The following is a 6,381-nucleotide window of genomic DNA, read 5'->3' on the forward strand; positions in this document are numbered from 1 at the left end:
GTTTTGCTAATTTAGCCAGGGGTTAATTGGCACATTATGGATTAGTGGTGCTGGAAGAGCACAGCATTTCAGGCAGCACCCTTTAATTGGCACAGTGTTAACAAACGTTTTGGAGGTAGATGCGTTGTTGAAAGATTGGTATGGAATAAATAGGTTTGAATTCATCGGAAATTGTCACCAGTACTGGGGAAGAATGGAGCAATTCCGATGGAATGGTCTTCACCTGAATCGTGCTTGGATGAGAGTATTAGGGAATGACACAACTAGAGTTGGAGGCAAGGCATTGTACTAAATGTGGTGGAGCTGGTATCAGTTACAGGGTACATTAGAAAACATGAATTAAAGAAGGAGGCAATGGAGTAGAACTCAGTAGAACTTTAATAGCCATTTTAATGGCTATTAAAATCTTCAGGACATACGCATATGGAACAGAGGTAACAGTCCAATTTCACGATGGCGGGACAAACGTAAGGCAATGAGAATAGGGATAGTAAATACCGGACAGAAGGTGTTTTATCCGAATGCATGCCATATAAGGAAAAAATGTAAATGTTGTTGTAGGGCAGTTTCGAAATTGTCAGGTGTAACCTGGAGGGTATCATGGAGACGTAGCTGCAAGGGGATCAGGATTGGTAGCTGAATATCCAAGGATATGCGTTTTATCAAAAAAAAGTCAAGTGGGCAAAGGTTGTGGGGTTTGCCATGTCAGTAAGAAATGAAATTAAATCAATCGTAAGAAATGGAGTAGGGTCAGTGGATAACTGTGGCCGACATGTGTACCATGCCCTCCCCTCACCTGACAAAAAAGGCGGAGTTTAAAACAGAAGTTATTGAGCGTGAGGACGGGCTCAACCAGGCTGAGGAGGGTGGTGGTGGTGATGTGCGATTCAGCCCGTTGGTCCAGGACGAAGCAGAGAGACCTGAGATCATCCTGTTGGGGATAGATGTGTAAAGCGAGTGCACGTTCACGGGAAAGAGAAGGGGTGGAGCTTGCAAAATGGTAATTCTGAAACTGGTGTAAACTCTCAGCGAAATTACGGATGTACGTGGACAGGGACTGGACAGTGGAGAAAACACTGAGTCATGGCAAGAAGTGTTGAGTTGTATAACGCAGGAGCTGCTGAAGTAATGGGTCTGTCCAGCTTTTTTTTGGAGGATATGGAAGCGAGCTGCACTTTCAGAGGATCATCGGCAAGAAGTGTTGAGTTGTATAACGCAGGAGCTGCTGAAGTAATGGGTCTGTCCGGCCTTTTGTTTGGAGGATATGGAAGCGAGCTGCACTTTCTGCTTGGGCGCTGACGGCTGAGAGGGGCGATGACCAGATGAAGTGTGGTCAGTTATCGTAGTTGAGACAATGGCCTCATGTTGCATGGCGGGGTCATGCTACAGTGGAAGATAGGTGGATGTATCTGAGAGTTGGCACTCAGTCTCTGAAATTTAGGGTCCAGTACACCCGACTATAACAGTACCATCCTTATCGGCACATGCTTCATTTCAAAGTCAAGCTTGAAACTAAGCACGGAGAGAGTAACCTTCAGTTTTCAAATGCGAATATGGGCGGCCAAAAAGGCTGGCCCAGCCAGAGACACCTCCGTGCAATAAATTGATAAATAATAACTGGAATGTGAGAAGTTGAGGGAAGATAGAGTTTTATGTACTTGAAGGTCACTCCGTTAGATAGAATGTTGTCTGCAACTAGAGAAATGATGGAATGAAAGACTGCGAAGCAGAGGGATACAGTACATAACGATTAGCCAGTAGAATGGTTGTGACGGGGTTGTTGGGAGGAATGCTGAAGCACATCCAGAGTGGCTCATGATATGGGAATAATTTACTAGAGGGGGTATAGAGAGACGGTGGTAATGTGAGTACCACATGCTGCATGAGAGATGGTGAAGCAGGAGGAGAATGTCATGATTGGTTTTTTGACTAGCTCAATGGTGTCTGAAAGATGGTGCAGAGGGAGGGAGCGTGATGATGGCCATGGAGAGTTGTCCACGGTATGTGGGAGGTTTTGTTAGTAGTGATGGACATGATGATGGACTCCGGCTGCAGGAGAGATGGTAAAGCAGAGGCGAGAGTAGTGATGGTCATGGAGACTGGCCCAGGCTGTGTGAAATATGGTGGAGTGAGAGATGATAGTGATAGATCATAGAACATAGACATGAGCAGCACAATAACTGGACCATCAATCTACCATATTTTGCCGTACTTGACTCCAAATTGAATAATTGTGTTCCTGTACCATTGATCCATATCCCTCCATTCCTTGTACTTTCACGTGCATATATAAAAATCCGTTAAATGCTCGTACTGCACTTCGTCCATTACCATTCTCTGTGAAGGCTCTGTGAAAAATATGCCTCACATCACTTTTGAAATTTGTTGCTCGATCCAAAAACATGTGCGCACCTGTGTTAGACATTTAACTGTCCAATGAAGATGATGACCTTCAGTGCGACCGATGAATATTGTTATTTTATAGAATTATGTCAAGTGTATCCTCAGCCTACAATCGGAGCTTTTCTAGCCTTTCCTGAAAGTTATACTCTCTAATCCACGTAGCAAACCCATAACTGTCCTGTGTGCTCTTTCCAAACCATTCAACATTCACAGACTGAATTAAAAACAGTACTCCAAGTGTGGCCTAACCAAAATCTGATAAATCTGCAAGACATCACCCTGACTCTTGCACTCATTTCCCTGACCAATAAAGGTAATCATGCCATAAGCCTTCTTTATTGCCCTATCGACTTATGCTACCAAGTTTAGGAAACAGTGGAAATGAAGCATATGTTCCCTCTGCACATCAATGCTGTTCAAGGTTCTGCTATGAACTAGATAGTTCTCCTCAGGATTTAATCTGCTTAAGTGCAACACCTCGCATGTACCTCCATTTAACACCATTTGCCATTTCTCTGCCCATATCCACAACTGAATTATATCCTGATGCATCCTTTCGTGGTTTTCTAAAATATACACAATTCCACCGATATTTTTATTCTCTACAAACGTATGCACCCACCCATCTTGACCTGACAACTTGGAGTAATGTTATCGCCAGTGCAGAGGGATGATCGATAAGATGGCTGGTCATTAGAAAGACTGTGATGATCGGGATTTGCTGACATTACATTTCGATAAGAAAAGTACACGATTCCGAGTGAAGTCAAATCGAGGCTAATGCCCATACTTTGCCCCTTTCAATGAACTCTACCTTCAGTTTAAATTCACGACCTCACCCCAAATAGTGTGTTTTTTTTTCCCTGGAAAGCGAGCCGATTTTGTGTGTGTTTTTTTTAAAGTTATTCACCCAAGTATTACAAACTATGTTTTCATCTCCATGCATTTTAGAGAAACTGAAAACATTGAATAGGACATTACCATGGGGCCGATTGTTCCTTTTCTGACATTAACTCTGAGCACTCATGATCGTCCAACTCAGATAATTGTTGCAACACGTGTTCTCTGCTTTGTTGATCCCTTTAGTCCAAAGAACAAGATTTATCTCCATCTCGAAAAAAGTGCATATTTTGACGTAAAACTTTTCTTGTGCCTATGCATTCCTCAGGCACGTCACTTTCTGGGTAAAGACATTTCATCCCATCTCAGTTCTATACGGTTCATATCCCACACTGTGTGTCTCTGTTTGATTTCTTTGCTATCCAAAATATTCCTTCTGCTTTTAACTTGGCCAGTTGGAATGTTGTGGTTTCTATTTGATCTCACATAATTTTTTTTCGAAAGGCCAGTATATGCACATGTAACCAATTCAATCTTTATTCATCCATAAGTCCTAATATCCCAGGAATCAGTCAATGAAATCATTATTTTGGCTTCCTCATAGCCAGGACCTAACTCATCAGAAAGGAAAACTAAGAATACTCGCAAAAATGCATCTCCTGTGCTACCATGTGTATTCCCTCTGTCTTTTGCTTACCCACGCTCCCCACTTTTCATCGTTATAAAATTGATCAGTTCAGTTCCAAAAAAAAACTTAATAGAACTCAAAATGTCAATGGATTCACTTATCAGAGATGATGTGAGGTGTCTTCAGATTCGCAATGACCTTCTGTTTCTCTTTCAGATCTCTAGCGTCTGCAATATTTTCCTTTTTATTTTGAATGCCAATGATTAAACACATTTTGTTCCGAAGGAGAAAGCGAACCTGTCATGTTCACTGAGAAATAGTTTCCTTATCCTGTCTGTTACCATAGGATCAAATTATGTACCTTCTGTAAATGTGAAAATGGAAGATAACCCTGAGAAGGTAGATTATCGAATGTGTTTAATTATTAAATAAATCTGTTTAAATGGATATTTCAGTACATTCGTCAACAGGTGTCTGAATTCTGTTTCAGTCGTGGCATAAATTGTTGTATTTGTGCAGCAACTGAAGCACTGCAACATGAAGCCCAATTCACTCACATAATCCTGAACAGGATCTGATAGCCCAAACTGCTAAACCGCCATAAGTGTGAACAAAATATGAAGAATGACCATAAGATAATGTAATTGGCAATGAGAAGCAAGAGGAGGATCAGGGATTTTCTCCGACTGCCTATCTCTTCGTCTCTCAGAGACACTGCACTGCTGTTAATCAGTCGTTTCCGGCGGCCTCTGCTGGTCATTAATATATGCTGACCGTCAAACTATTGAGCAGGTCTATCAAGATAAATGGAACACATGGATTTCGAGTGTTATGAATGAACTTGATTGCAATAAAGACTGGAGACCACTGATCATCCAATGATACCAAACAAAACCACGTGACGTTAGACCTAGGATGCCAATGCTTACATTTAAAGTACGAGAATATAATGTCGAAACAACTGATCGCTGTTCCTGTTCCAGAAACCACAGCCGCCGTTTTCTCACTGTAATATCGAAATTTCAGCTTCTGGCAATAAACAACCGCAAGTCAATCACACGTGAAGGTGAGAGTGAACCAGTCAGGACAGTCAGTGGCTGCCTAAATGCGGACGGCGAGGATAGTATACACAGGCAGCGATGTAATGGAATAAGTTGTGTGAATGTGCGGAATACGTCACTATATCATTTCAAAAAGAGTAAGTGTTAGATCCGAGATGGACATTGACTGCAGGTAACGAGTGATGCATTCAAACAGACCACATTTCCTATGAGTCAGTATGAAAATTGCCATTAAATTATCTACGAAGGAGACAGAAAAACGCATTATTTATCAGCCAAAAGATAAGATTTAGGATTCATTTTTAGAGTGTTGCGATTTTCTAATTCAGTCTATTTTATCTTAATTAACTAAAGAAATGGTCTGAACGATATCAAAACATGAAACATAGAACAGTGGGAACACTAACTACTCAAAGGAATGCAAACACATGGATGAGAAAAATGTGCGAAAATACCATATACTGGATCCCCAGAAAGTAGACACCCATGACCTCCTTACAATTGCTAATGTCTACGATGAAAAAGTTGCACGCCTGAAGCATCCTACACAGCCACTGGAACATAGAATGGTCATTCGAAATGTATGTCCTTTGCATTGCAGTAAATGAAACAACTAGTGGCTAAATGTGTTTATGTGCACGTATGTGCGTGTATTCGTGTGTGTGTGAGAGAAAAAAGCATAATTGCATATAGAATACGTAGAAGGAAATGCAGAATAGTTCACAGTTGAATGGTGAAATCAGAATACAACCCAACGGGTATGAGATTTGGGGCAGTCAGAAAATCTGGCGAGGTTTCCCTGAAGATGGGAATTTCAGAGGCATGAGTGGTGGGACAGTTGGGAAGTACTGGATGCCAGATTTAACAATGGAGACGGGAATCACAATTTTTCTGAGATTGATAAGTGTGCCAGGCATGACAGTTGATAATGAAATTACAGCAGTACTTGGAGAGCTTGGGTAGTGCAGAGGTACAACGGAGTTGCATGCAAGCAGAGAGCATGAAGTGTCAAGTGAGCAGATTATTGAGTTACAGAAAAGTTCAGGTAGTTAACAAGACTTTGCACTGACATACAGTTCAGCACCAAACGTTTGGAATGGATGTGAAATTGTTCGCTGAGCAAAAGGTTTGGTTTCACACGTTCACACAGTAGGTATCTTCATCAGTGAGCCTCCAGGGAAAGGCTAGTGTCATTTCCCGCTTTCGATTTATGTGTTTAGGTTTCTTTGGCTGTTTGGTGATGTCATTTCCCTTTCGTGTTCTCAGAGCTTGGTAGATGGGGTCCACATCGATGTGTTTTTTGACACAATTCCAGGTGGAATATCATGGTTCTGGCAATTCTTGCATATTTAGCTTCTCCGACGGTCGATGCGTTGTCCCAGTCAAAGTCGTGCTCTTCCTCATCTGCATGTAAGTATATTAGTGATCGTGAGTCATGTCTGTTTGTGG

The 6,381-nt window shown here is 41.7% G+C and overlaps 1 long non-coding RNA gene across 1 annotated transcript in view; it reads left to right on the top strand.

Moving 5' to 3' along the window:
* The window catches only part of LOC122552420, an 8,888-nt gene extending 7,347 nt beyond the window's left edge, over positions 1 to 1,541 (top strand). Inside the window, exon 3 of the long non-coding RNA XR_006312385.1 lies at positions 1,529 to 1,541. This is a non-coding gene — a long non-coding RNA (uncharacterized LOC122552420). The remainder of the gene's footprint in view (positions 1 to 1,528) is intronic.
* Positions 1,542 to 6,381: the final 4,840 nt, after the last annotated feature.

Source organism: Chiloscyllium plagiosum, chromosome 8 (assembly GCF_004010195.1).
Source record: "Chiloscyllium plagiosum isolate BGI_BamShark_2017 chromosome 8, ASM401019v2, whole genome shotgun sequence".
Lineage (NCBI taxonomy): Eukaryota > Metazoa > Chordata > Chondrichthyes > Orectolobiformes > Hemiscylliidae > Chiloscyllium > Chiloscyllium plagiosum.